Source organism: Gallinula chloropus (assembly GCF_964237585.1).
Source record: "Gallinula chloropus genome assembly, chromosome: 4".
Classification (NCBI taxonomy): domain Eukaryota; kingdom Metazoa; phylum Chordata; class Aves; order Gruiformes; family Rallidae; genus Gallinula; species Gallinula chloropus.
The window spans coordinates 31781217-31796099 of NC_140088.1; the positions used below are offsets into that span (position 1 = coordinate 31781217).

Consider the following 14883-nt stretch of genomic DNA (forward strand, 5'->3'; position numbering starts at 1 on the left):
TAAAGTGCTTACTCAGCAAACCTAACCTCTGCTATTCACTGCTTTAAGCAGAATCTGAAGAATCATTTTCGAATTTATTGGGCATTTGCTACTTCTCATTTTATAACCTGAAATCTATGTCTCTATTTGTCTTATAATTTGACTAAGAAACTGCCAGTTTGCACTGCAACTGCTGCCAGCTGAGCTCTGCAAGTTACTCAGTATGCATCCCCAAGAGCCAGCAGTTATTATCCTTTCCCCTTCCTGATATTGTTGCCCTTGGTGGCAACAGTGTCAGGACTATCCCCAAGTATCAGCCTCCTTATCACAGTGTGCCTGGTGCCTTATACCTACATTTTCCTTCTACCTTATTGCTAAAAATATATTTTATAAAAGCTGTATAAAAGATATAAATATCTAACCTGAAGATAGACATTTAAATTTGATCCTGTGTCAGAAAAGCAAAGAGTGGAAGAAGAAATGTCTTTTCCAAAGCCATGTGAATTCCACTTTCTTCACTGAGCTTTCAGTTCTGAAGATTTGTAGGATTTTTTTTAGCAGGGACAAGGGCACAAGAAGGTGGTAGAGGAGACTAAGTACTCTTGGGAGTGTTTCTTAGTGAGAGGTGGCAAAGGCAGCAGTCAAGACCTTAGCAGGAATTAATGCTGGCTCAGCATCAATACAGCACATTGGCTCATTGGCAGGTGTTAATGTGCTCAGAGAGAGTCTGCTAACAGCCCATGACCTGAAGGAACTCTCTAATCAGAAGGAAGTGAAGCAAGATTGATTCAAAGTAGGACAAAATCTCTTCTATATCAGAGATCCACAAAATCTGTGAAGCTGAGAGGTTCAGATCCTTTTCTGCTCAGCACACCTCTGAAACACTCCCATCCAAGGCAGTGACCACTTTGAAATATTTGAAGGTCGGGTTTATGCACTTCCTTGCCAGCTCTTGTTTCTCTTCTGTACCACCTCTTCTGGTGGGTTTTCCATGGGAAGGGAAGATCTAGCACCAAAATGAATTAATGAATTGATGAGAGTCTATAAATTAGTAATATACTCAATATTAGTAATATGCTCTGGTTAAACAATTACGGAAAAGCCTAGATAAAATATTCTCAAACTCTGGGGAAAGGATGATAAAGAACTACTGTCAAAGCTGCCAGCTTGGGAAAAAAAAAAGAAAGAGAAAAGAATGACAAGCCCACTGGGCTACAGAATCAAACAGAAAAAAGTGGGTTGCAAAAAGTCTTGAGAATCTGTCATGTTTTCATCTTAGAGAAACACAGGTACTTTGTGACACACAAAAATATCTAAATCCAATGGAATAGTAAACGTTAAAATGCTGAGAATGACAGTTCTGGGTTAGTTCACCTTACAGATAAATTCTACATCACAGGAGGCTAAAATGGGATATGGCAATGGTAATTTAGGAAAAAAATATGTAGAGGATCCAGTGCAGTAGCAATACGAACTTACTGGGATAGAAAGAACTTTAGATAATAAAAAAAACCTGCCCAGACTCGATTTAACATTTCTTTGTCCTTGCCAAAGATGTTGGTTACTAGACAAGGAAAGTCTTGTATAATATGAACAGGATAACATTTACATTTGGAGCCCTTATAAATAGCCTCAGCTGACATTTAGGCATCAAGCAAAACAAGTCAAACAGACTATGGGAAGGGAATATTTAAACTTTAAATGTAGAAATGTCTCTCACTGGTAGAATGGAAAGATATGGGCAGGATTTTAACTAATTCAACTAGTATTGTGAGGAAAATTGCACGAGTCTTTTTAAAAGAGCTTATTGCTGTGAAAGCAGGTGTATTGCTCTTCTGAGTTTTCTGTAACATGAGTGGAAGTGATTGTTACCAGGAGAATACCTTTCCTTTTGTCAGATTGTCAGATCCATACTCAGCAAAGGGCAGAGAAGGCCAAAGAAATACCTTGATGTTGCTTATCAGCAGGTTAATCCCACGCTTATTTGTGGGATAATGTTTTCTATGAGGAAGTTGGCTGCTGGCTTCATTAGAAGCAAGAACTAGATTTTACTATATCAACAGAAATCTAGAAAAGCCTTGAAACAGTCTCCTGAACTAACTCTGGATTTCAAAAGCAAGAATAAACGCAGGAAAGCAACTGACAACTGAAAGGTTTTTTGCTTGATTCCTGTTGAACAATATTTGTGTAGCTTCCATGAAGGACACTTCATTGCTATGAGTCCAGGTCTCAGGTTTTTATTTCTAATTATCTGTTTGTCCTTATTCTTCTCATAGTTTCTTTAGCTCCAACACTTTCACCAAGAACACTGATGATGTAATGCTAAATTCTGCAATTTAATTCCAACACAACCCCATTCACTAACATCTTCTTAGTCCTCCGATGCTCCCTTTATAAATATATTGCTGTTTTACTGCATTTCATGCTACATCCTCCTTAAAATATTGTTCAAGGCAGGAGGGAAAACAGCCAACTATTTCCTTGTGTCCTATTTCCCAGCTTCTGCACAGAGGGATCTGATGAGGCAAGGATAAAGTAACTGCCATGTCCTTATCTATCAGGGGAAAAAAAAGATCACACCAGTGAAGGATGTATGCATTTCTCAAGCTCAAAATCCTAATAGACAGAGCAACTCCATAAAAAATGAAGAATTTTAGGCGATTTCAGCCTTGCATCTTCCTCCTCTGCTGTTTTTATTCCTTCCATTTCAGCGCCAGTAATAAATATGATTATTGGTGAGAAGAGTAAATGAATAGTTAGTCCCATATAGCCATGGGCATGGCAATGGCCTCTTCCAGAACAGCTGGACTTGATGCAGAGTTTCAGTCATTGATGACTATAAGGGCTGAAGAACCTTGATGTCAGACAGCTCTAACCAGATGAACATTTCCTAGCACTTGTTAAAGCTGAGTGCACCTCGTCCTCAGAACAATCATGCTTCTCCTGTATACCACCAGCACCTCTCCAAGGAGTCTCACAACACTGCGGTCCATTTCCTGAAGTCACAAGGATTGCTTACCTAAGAATATGGCAACACAGGCAAAAGATCCTCACTAGAGATCAGCACTTTGAAAGTGCATGTGCAAAAGGTACAATACATTACATGCAGAGCCCGTGAGGCGAAGGCATCTCCACTTGTAAAAAACCCAAAAAGAAAACCCACAACTATAACTTATCATTGAAAAGCTGCAAAGCACAATGACAATATATTTCAACATTAAATACGACTGTTACAGCATGTGTCTTTAAACAGATACCAGGGTAGCTCTTCAACAAATATAAAGAAAAAACGAAAAGACAGTTACAGTCAATGCTTATTTTTAAAAATTTTACCTAGGGGAGTTCCCACTACCCATGAACTGAGAAAGCACAGATTTAAGAATCAAGATCTATTATTAAAATCCTTACTTCCAAAGAGGTCATGTGTTTGTAACTTTATTCCATATGACTGTAATTATGTACATGCAGGATGGAAAACAGGTGGGCACTAACAGTTTTGCAGAAGGAAAATGTAATTATGTAAATTATTGCAATGCAGCTTTTAAACTCAGTCTTTTAAATTTAAAAAAAATTGAGGAAACTGAATTCAAAACTTTTCAATGCCATTGTGTTATTAAAGTTGGATTTTTAATCACACCAATTATTTCTAAGAAACACATCACTACACACTTAGAATTAATTTCTACTTAACAACTTTAGGTGATTAAGTCTTAAGTCACACATCATGCACAGGAGAAAAAGACATTTTGTTATGCTACATAATATAGCACAGACTACTTGTTACTTAAGACTTTTATAATTTTATTTTTCCCTATTAAAAAATGCCACCCTTCTTGTCAATGTATCGTTAACAACAGAATAAGAATCGAAGTTAGAACCATTTGCTCTTAAATGCTCCAGTTTAAGGTGAGGTCTTGCACAACATCTAATGACACATACTGCCTGACAGAACTTGTGCTGGATAACAACCGCCAAAGCAGACTACTTTCCAGGTTGTCAACTTCCAGCGACAGATATTTATTGACTAATTAAATGGTCCTGCCACATTCTTGTCTAATTGAAACTTAATGTGAACCAACCACAGCACAATTATAGCGCATAACACATTTTGGATGATGCATCCGTTTCCTACTTGATAAGCAAACCTAAAATTCTAAAGGTCTGCGTAACCGAACAGGCACATACAGTTCAACTCAGCCAAACTCTGTGAGCATTACAGCACGTACTTGTATTCTCTTTGCAATCCTTAAAGCTGCTTGGGTAATGCCAAGACTTAAATTCCCTATTTTTAAAGGTAGCTCCATAAATTGTATCCAGACAGTTATTATTACAAACTAGATGAGTTTCTCTGGGAAAACACAATTTGCACCCAAAAGTATACTGGGAAAACACCTTTGCTGGAAGAATTGGATTCCATTCAAGAACACATCAACTCAAGTATAACAAAAACAAAAGTGAAGAAGATTTTAATGAGTGCCGCATAGTAACTGAGAGCCTGATTTTGAAATTGAAACTAGCTTTACTAAAGCAAACAGCTTGTTTATTTTATTTGAGTATATTAGAAGATCCTACATCTGAAAGAATCATTCCTTCTCTGTCACTATTAAATGTTATATCCTCAGAAACTCAGGTAGCTGCCAAATAACTGTCACTGGAAAAATAACTGCCAGGTACTATACAGAGTATCGGGTTAAAAAAAGTTAACCTTCCAACTAAATATTAGCATTAGAAATCCAGTTCATCCCCCATCTTCCTGTTTTGCATTCCAGCTCGGAAGTTCCTTATAAACTCTGACCCAACTCTTGCCAAGTAGCTGAGTCTAGGTAAGAAATTTCAACTTACTATTTTTAGCAAAATAAGTTATGCTAGTCAGTGTATAGACTCCAGTATTACTCACTATTTTCTTATTAGGAACTGAAAAAAGTAAGAGATGGAGCAATTGCTTGTAAAAAACCCATCCTTTTTAATAGAAGGTAAACAAATTGGACATGAGAAAAGAAGTATTTTGCTCTAGCTATGCCACCTACTTCAATAAAGTATACAGGTAAAATTATTAATCAAAGTAAACAGAACTAATTATGTAGGACTTTTCCTCCCTCTTGGTATAACATAAATATCCGAAGCTTTGAAAAACTGAGTAGTGAGTCATGAAGAGCCTAAAAGAATCTTATCACATACACAGTGAGACATTGCTAAGTAGGGCATGCACTGCCAAATGTCGGAGCTTCTAACCTGAGAAAGTTTTCACATGTTTATCTTGGGTCATTATCTTTCCTTTTTCTCCAGTGTGTTAAGGATAGAAGATCACTTATAGAGAGCCCAAGAAACCTTCCTAAATAATGTACTATAGATTTAATTATTCTAAAGTAGTTGATACTATATTTTGGTTAAGCCTCCCATTCCCAAACTACACTCATATGCAAGTCACAAAAATGAAGGGAAAAAAAATCATGGTAAATACACTGCAAGAGTTATGTATTCCTATTAACAGCAATTATACAGTAACCTTCAACTTATACACTCTTTTTACTTTGCATTTTCAAGTCAGTGAGTTACTGCTTAGTGACAGCTATACCTTGGTTCTTTACACTTCTACCATTTTTAAAATGTCATAAAAATAGACAAGGCCACTAAATAGATTTAAAAACTTTGTACTTTTAAGGAAAATGAGCACTGATTTCAGAAGAAAGCAATTGACTACACTCCAGGAGATCTACACAATTAGGAGCTATGCTTGGTGATGTCACTGCCATGTCAGGACCTCAAGGTCTGTTTTGACAATATCAATAGGTATCTATAGGGTGTAATAGGAAAGATGAAGTCTGACAGTTCAGAAATGCCTCCTTCTCCAAGAAAATCCACCTCCACAGGACATCTTAAAATAGAAAAAAATCTGGAAATATTGGGAAGAGGAAATTACCATGAAGAGATAAAGAGGGAAAATAAGCACCAATCTTAATAACAAGGTGAAATCAGCACCCATAGCTTTTCCCCAGCTCAGAATTGTGCTTGAGGACATGGTCTAGAGGTGGAATAGGCAGGGTCAGGTTGTGGTTGGACTTGATGATCTTGATCAACCTAAGTGATTCTGTGATTCTATGATAAAGCATTTTTGAAGCATTTTAAGTATAAGTAATACTTCAATTGCAAATTTATCTGTTGTCACTAATAAACTTTACTATATAACACAGAATTTATTTTTAAGATGTGGAACTAGTGGAAAGATCTCTGCTGTGCATAAATGTATTGCAGGTTACTTCCCTGTGAATGTTCAGGAAAAGAGTAAAGCTCTGGAGCGAAAGTTGTTCTTCTCTTTTAAACAAACTGACAATGAACCTTTTCTTTCAAGTCCCTCCTCTATGGACTGACACGTAGTACTACAGGTAGGTCTCCACCATCAATATGGCATCAGCACATTTCCTTATTTTATGACAAAAAAAAGGTTGATATTGAATCAATAAAACACATTTCCCATTGAAAAAGATATCCTAAGAATGTTAAGAAGGAAAAGAATTCAAAGTTTTCCTACTTTTGCAACTTTCAGCCAAAAAGGACACACTGTCATGCTACAGCATAGACAACAGGCAGTAAGACAAAATCCCCATCTACAAGATGGAGTATCTTAGCCTGAAGTCTGAAAATACACTTTGGAAAATGAATCAGAAATTCTTGAACTATCCTCCATTCTTTTTTAACCTCACCCACGTTAGTATAGCTTGTAAGATACAGATTTTTCAATACCCTTTATGTACCCTTTATTCCTGAGGTATTTCTTTACATGTCATCGGTCAGATTTTTTTTCCTTACTCTTATCAATGGTTTTCAAATGCAAAATAAGTCACTAGAATGAAATTAATTATAATTTGTTTTTCATATAGTTCTTTCATGTTCCATTAATTTAGGAATGAAATAGAAATGCAAACGAAACTGAATGTTTCTACATACAACCAGTTACTTCTATCAGCTCATTTCCAGGTGTTTACACATTGACGACTGCTGAAGGATGCCATGGGCATCCATGTGTCTTTTTTATCAGGCAAGAGGAGGAGGCTTTTTAGTCTTTCTCACTAATGAATGTCTGGGGTTTTTTTTGATATTTCATGCTTTCTTTTTCTTCATTTAGATTCTACCTGCTGACTTGAGGTGAGACCAGGAGAAAGAAAACTTGATATTGTAGGACAATCAGACACAGAAACAGGCTGAGGATCTGAAAAGGCTTTTTTTAGGAAGCTGAGCCAACAGCTAGAGCTTTCTGGACCAGCCTCCTAGTGTTTTATTTTGTTTCAAGGTGAACAGGAGAACTACTCTTAGGATTACACTGAAAGATTTTTTTCTTGTGAGGAATTTTGCATAGAAATTTGAACAGAGAAAACATACTCATCCCATTGCACAAAAACCCAAAGCAAGCAAATAGAACGAAACTGAAGTCTATTAGCTACTTAGGTTACTTCATGAATTTTCTTGTTTCATGTTATTCTAACAGGAAAGATGTCAAAATAAAAAGAATTGGAAACTGCACAAATAATAATGAAATTATGATATCTGTTTCATTAAAAGGAGACATAAACATTATTTAATTGCATGAAATGTTCACCTAATTTGTCCCTCTAAAATATCTAACATTGGAAATTATAAAACTGTCTCTCTGTTGCTAATAAAAATTACTTTATTATTATCTCTAATATTATATTTTCTGTGTGTATTAAAATATAGGTTTTTAAAAATAAATACAGGAAATAAATAATGAAATCAAGACCATATTTGCTTTTTTGGCATATTTTCCCTCTTTTTCCAGGAAACATTGAATCTGTATGACACAAAGCTAGCTTGTGGGCTTCACCCTGCACATAAATTTCTGCCGAGCAATTCATTGAAAGTCACTTTAATGGTAGAAGGAAGCTATTAATTTCTCATATTGATAGACAAGAACAATAATACTAGTTCATACTCCAGGAAAGGACTTGGTTTCATTTGCTTTTTCTATACTTCAAGCATAACACATGAGAAAAGAAGAACATAATTAAAGAACTAATAGGAAATTTGAAGAACACAGCAGAAATACAGCTTTGGCTTATTTAATGGCTCATGTATAAAATCAAATAATTATTTTAGTTGCTGCATTTTGAAATGACAGGGTGCAGAAAATGCTTTCTTTGTAAGAAACCAGTTTCAGATACCATTTCTTTAAGAACATGAATGATATAATTTAAAACAATTTTCTTTGCCTGTTACGAGATAATTCTTATTAAAGAATGTTGGGTTTATTTGCAGAATTTCAAGACATTTTTGAGAAGACTTAAACTAGATGAAAGCTCTGTGAGTAGAAAATTTTAGTAGTGTACATGTTGGAGTTTAATGTAGACTATGTTTCCTCTTTGTTTATAACTGGTTATTGTAATATAAAATTCAAACTATTTGAAAATAGTTATCATTCTCGCTACACTGAACTCTATAGACAAATACATTTCAAAACCCAACTGCAGGCCTATTTTGCTTAAAATTTCTTACACTAAATTAAGATATTATAGACTGCACAGTAACAAACCAAAGTGGAAAAAGCTGTTAAGCTCTTACCCAGTCAGCCAGCTCTGGCAAAAACCTCAGCCATTGGGAGGAGAGGCTGCTGGAACTTCTGCCTGCAGCCACTGCCTCCTCTGGGAAACACGTTTTTTGCAAGACACCAATGAAAGTGTCATTAAGGCCAGATTCTTCCAGTGACAGAAGGACTTATACTGAGAGACTCACAGGTTTGTTGCAGGAACAGATGTAGGAACTCTGGGCCCACTAATCCCAAACCGGCTAGCAGAGGGCGAGGTGGCTCACTCAGCTGATAGGAAAAGCCTCCTAACAGCAAATGTTAAGTCTACAAAATGGAATGGAAGAATCATTAAGCTAGGATGAAACAGGTTCTGCAGCTGTACCGCTTTGCAAGTTGGAGCACAGGAAGTTCCACACCAACATGCGGAAGAACTTTTTCCCAGTGAGGGTGACAGAGCCCTGGGACAGGCTGCCCAGGGAGGTGGTGGAGTCTCCATCTCTGGAGATATTCAAGACCCGTCTGGACACCTATCTGAGTGATATGTACTAGGGAGCTGCTTTGGCAGGGGGGTTGGACCCGATGATCTCTTGAGGTCCCTTCCAACCCCTACAATTCTGTGATTCTGTGATTCTGTGATTTGACTCAAAAGCCAAAGGGGACTAAATTTTATTTCTCTGCAGTTTCTTGAAGACAAGCACACAGTCTTAACTCCAAAATGGCTCAGAAGAGCTTTTGTTGCCTGTTTCTTAGATCATATCCGTTGAACAAAGTATTCATTAAATGGTCATTAAATAACACTCTCCTTTTTGGTAGAAGCAGGTACATATATGAGTGGTCTTGATGTGGTGCTTCAGGAGGTAACAAGAGCAAAGAATTCAGGTATTCCTTTGATGCAAACTACAACCACTTTATTTATAAAGAAGGCAGCATCTCTTTCTTTTTTTTTTCCTCTGAAAAGTAGAATTAAAGAAGATACTTTGTCATTCTGTTATCAAGTAAACAAGATTACTGAGAAACTCCTGACTTTGACATTGACTTTTCCTCTTAGCTGGAACAATCTTAGCCAACTGTTTTGGTTGAAAATGGAAAAAAAGAGAAAATGTTACTTCAGAAGAATGTGAGTCCCAAGCCAGTAATGGATTTTCTTTGATGCATGTCAAATGAAAAATTCCTTATATGAGTAACACATGGGTATCACTGCCTACTTTTTTTTTGTTATTTCCCATTTTTTCATTATTCTTCAATATGTTGTGCCGTTCAATTGCAATTATTTCAGAAGAAAGACTGTCTTAAAATGTGATTGTAGGAGCCTGACATTTTAAAGAAAGCAGATAAACAGCAAATTTTCATAAGAGTATAAAAGACCTAAAATTGAATTAAAGTAGCTAATCTTTTTTTCCTGTAGGTTAAAAAAGAGTGTGTATATACATAGATACAGATGCATATTTACATGTATATTTGCATTTTGTAGGTGTAGCATTCTTGCAATGGTATGAATGTATCCAGTTAAACTTTAGCTAGGTAAGCTAAGCACTAGCTAAACTTTGTCTCCAAGAAGAAAGAATAATTAAAAAAAAAATCTAACTTTGAGACACTTTTCTCAACTTTGATGTAAAATATTATGTCTTTTAATAATTTAGACATTATTAATCATGCTGGGCACCCAAAAGAAGGAGCATTTTTATGGTCCTATGAACATATGCTTTATGTCAAGAAAACCATATTTTTATAAATAATATAGCCCCACAAAAAGATTACGCTGAAAATAGCCCTAAGAAAGAACAAATCAGAAAGAAGTTAGTGCATGTGTTAAGCCTGTAGAGCCAAAGCATAAAAATAATATTCTTCTGACATTGTGAATGAATGTCACTTTCATATTTTTGTGGGAAAATTTACATGGACACTTTGAAGGCAATCTGTGTCGCATGTATGTGGTTACCATTCTTCTATCTTTTAGTATATTTATAGAACTTGGTAAAGATAGTTTTGGCCATGCCATTTACATTTCTTCAAATGGGATACCAAAGGTGCTACCACGACATCGTACTATCCATTTTGAAATAATGTCTCTGATGAGGTTGAACGAAACTGCTCAGTATTTTGCTATTAAAAATATGATGCATAGATATTACGTGGTTAAACCAAAGAAGAGAAGAAATTTGAGAATATTTTCTATAACACGGTATCTTGGCTTCTTTGAGTAGTATTTGACTTTCAGACCCAATCCTTGTGCTATGAAAGCAGGTGGAAAGCTGCCTATAAATGCTAATCAAAGTCGGATCAGACCTTGTTATTGCTGAAAACAAATAGTTGAGAAGCAGGTAACTTGGGGTTTGATTTTTTTGTTTTTAATTTCATAAAGTGTCAACTGAAAGAACAGCTAATAATGACAAGTTTGATACTTTCTGTATTATTTGTCATGGTAAATGTAAAAGGCTTTGCCATTAAAACATACTAGAGATTTTATTTATAATATTAATTACAGCCTATTTCAACCAGAAGAAAGGCTTTTACAGATGTGACACATTTTTTTATTTCCCCTGAAAAACATTAAGTATTCTATCTAAATTACAAATACACTGTACTTTATGACTGGCTAAATCATTAATCAAGATAAGTATGGGAAAGCTAAGGGATCTCAGTTTACTTGATGGCTGATTGCCCAGCAACCGTTCCCTATAATTGTTTTTAGCAGCACTGCACTGTTCCTGGAGACCACAGGCTTTCATAGCATATATCCTTTGGCTGCAGTGGTACAGAGGAAAACTAAAGAATCCAAACAAAACATTTACATCCAGATTTCAGATTATGTTCACGCTCAGTTTCATTGAATGCAGCTTCACAACAGTCACTTAGCAATGCAAGGTGAGGTCTTTCGAGAACCTGAGCCTGATTACAAGCAGTACTCCATATTTTAAATCTGACCTTTGGACTGAAGAAAGTAGATTTATTTGATGATCAGATGTTAAAAATAAGTTAAAAAGTAGGTAATTACTTAACTGTTATTTATCAAATTATTTTATATGATGGTGGGAACCAGAAGATTAATATATATTTAAATTGAACATAACTTTGTAAAATAGTCCCAAAAACCTTCCAGCCCAAGGAAATCTAATAGTTCATCCTAAACATAACTCCTGCTGTATGTTACCTACCTTTCCACTGCGAAAGCTATCACCTCTGGCAGTTCTCTTTTTCCTGCATTCACTACTTACATCTCTAGCTCATCACAGATATCTTCATTTAGGTAATTTATTTTCCTTATTTTGATCAGAGTCATTATCACCCTGTTCACTTTTCACACATACCTACATTGTTCTTCCATAAATCTATTCAATAAATTATTCCATAGAGAATGGCCCCAATATCTAAGTCAGCCAGGATTTAGAAACCTCACTTTTTCCAGTACTGTGGTAAAGAACTTTTGTTTGATCCCTGCCAAGACAATGACAGAAATCTAGCCATAGAAACCCATGTTTCTAACCAGTCGCTTATCCTGGGTTTTGGCAAAATGGATGTTAAAGCTAAGATCACCTAGCATTTAACTACTGATGGCACACGAGTTCTGTTGTATAAAAGCTGTAGGTCTATCTGCACTGAAGCAGCCTTCTACAGCTCAATACACTTTTTAAACAGAAAACAAGCAAAGATCCTGACTGGAAGTTACTTACTAAGGAAGGGTGGTTGAACATGTTTATAATGCATTCCTTTCTGTCAGAAAGAAAATAGTCTATAAAAATTTACTAGGTTAAAAGGAAAAGCCACTTTAACAGCATGAAAGATCGCTGATTTACCAGGCTAAAGTCTAAGGAATTTGGTTCATGCCAGATTTGCTTTGCTATTACATTTTCAGTAGCTTGCCACAAGACTGCAGTATTAGGTATAGCCTTGATCAAAGATTCAACTATAACTTTAATACAACAGTGAATAAATGATGTCTTGCAAGCCCCCAAACCCCCTAGGGTAACAAGTCCAATCCATGCTGCAGCTGATATTCCTCTATTTTACTTTTGCCCACATGTGAGAGCCCAAACTCTAGGTACAGAGCCCAAATGGAATTCTTCAGTGTTGAGAACTCCAGTGACAGCAGGCCAAGCAGAGATGAGATAATGCCTCCTACCCACACCCACAAATATATTCAGAGTTGCAAAGCCCTTCACCAAAAAAACCAACAACCCCAAACAAGAAAAGTTTTCCCCAGAAATTAGTACCCTGGATTTTAGCAGCAGTCAAAACAGAGACTGTTTTTGTTAGGCCCATGTATATTCCACAGCACAGGGATGCAAGAAGTGAGGGCAAAAAAGGAAGAATAAACTAGCCAGACCTCAAAATTGTAAGAAAATATGCAGAAGCAGTCAAAGTACAGAGATTCAGACAATAAGAAAACAAAATAAAACAAATAAATATAATAGTTTGGCCAGCATTTCTCTGCCTTGTGCAGTTTGCTCCAACCTCCGCCCTTTCTTAGTCCCTTCCTCATTTTCATTTAACATCTATGTTATCTTCCTTCTTGCTCCACTGTCCTCATCTTCTTGTGTTCAATGCTTTTATCATAGTTTTGCCTTATTTTAGCCTTTAAGTTCTTCTCCCTTCGAATAAACCCAGCAAAATGGGTATAATGTTATTAATGTGACACTTGGTGGTGTGAATTTCTTTATATTTCTTTTACTTCCATGTTCTGTGTTTATTCTCTGTCCGGTCTCTCTCTGGATAGTGCAAAGAACATCTGCTTGCTGTATTTGTACACTTACGGGTCTCTATGATTCGTTGGACCCTACCTGACATTATAACTACCATTACAAACAAGAAAAATAGTATTACGGTGAAGAGAGGTATCACATGTTGCTTCCTATAAAACTATAGCATTGAATAATTACCAGAGAAATTGGATTTAGAAGACATTATTTTTAATTTATGCTAAATCCACCTCTGTCTATACAGACACTGGAACTGTAACAAACACAGACAATATCTTGCCATGAACTGAAAGCAAGTGACCAAGCTACCACAGGAAAGAAAACCAAATGAAAAATGGAATATTGTTATTTGGCTACTTTTTAGTAGTTATATGCCAGATTATCTGCCCTACCATTGGATCTTTTAGATGAGATACAAGATTTAGAATTCAACTGTCATGGGGCATTAGAGAATCCATTTTTGAAGAGGTCAGGTATTTACCCTGATCCAGCACAATCCTAACCTCGACAAATAATTAATCTTTGCCTACTTTAATGCTAACAGATATTTTATTTGGATAAAATAATTTTTACACTTTTCCAAAACAAACTTTGAGTTTTGAGTGCTTGTACTGCTCTTACATGTCATTCCTAGAAGAAAGCTGCAATTAAACAATACATGGATGACTTCCTTAGTAAATGCAGTTGTTAAAGTTCGTTGGGTTATCTTATGCATGAAGGCAACCCATACGTGTGCAGCAGTATGCAATGCAGCACATCTAAGATTTTAGAATGAGAACTTGAACCCCAATATTCAAGCAGCAAATACCTTTAAATACTAGTTAAATATTAGTTTGGGTTCACTGTAATTTTAAGTTATTCTTAAATCTGACAAAATTAACTTATAATTATGATTAGATTTTTCAGCCTAAAATCATCGCTGGTTAGTGAATCAGCTAATGAGTATTTTTATGATTTATTAGTTAAACCAAAAGATTACGAGTTTCAATTCTGTTCCTGATTAACTACATTGGAAAGGATATACATGACTTGTCATTTTAAAATAATGATAAAACCTAATGTTTAATTAAGGCATGCAAGCTGTTTTGAGTAACTCTGGGTGAAAGGTTCAACATCATTACAAATTATAAGGAAAATACCTCACAGTGTTGGTATTACTAATATTACTAATGTGAGATTCAGGATAAAATGGTAGTCTAAATCAATCAAGCTCAGTACAAAATGTTCTCTACAGCTGAACAGTTCACTATCTGCCCTGATGCAGGAATTACTGTGCAAAGTACTATGACCTGTATTACACAGGAGGTCACATCAGATAATCACGATAGTCCCTGTGCACCCTAAAATCTTGTAATATTTCAGAGTGAAAAGGCTTTAAATACAAAGCTCTACTCACTTCTTTCTTCTGAGTATAAACTATATGAGCGCCATTCAACTATATAAACACATTCATTAGGTTTTCAGTAGGCCTCCTTTCTAAGGAAAGAAATTACATACTTTTGAGCTCCTGAGTGAACTACAGTGTTTTATGCCTTTAATTCAACACTCTTAGGGCTTACAGTTCATTGAAATTCAAAATCATGGGTGCAAACTGCATTCACAAAGAAAATGTTGACCTTCCTATATAGTAAATGCCTTTTCGTTCTTCTTTTTTTTAAATAAAAAAGC

At 35.8% G+C, this 14883-nt stretch overlaps 1 protein-coding gene across 1 annotated transcript in view; it reads right to left on the reverse strand.

Annotated features, from left to right (window-relative positions):
- Nucleotides 1-14883, reverse strand: part of ELP4 (elongator acetyltransferase complex subunit 4) — a gene marked incomplete at its 5' end in the record, with an annotated part of 151929 nt that overhangs the window by 19307 nt on the left and 117739 nt on the right. The gene's annotated exons all lie outside the window — the stretch shown is intronic.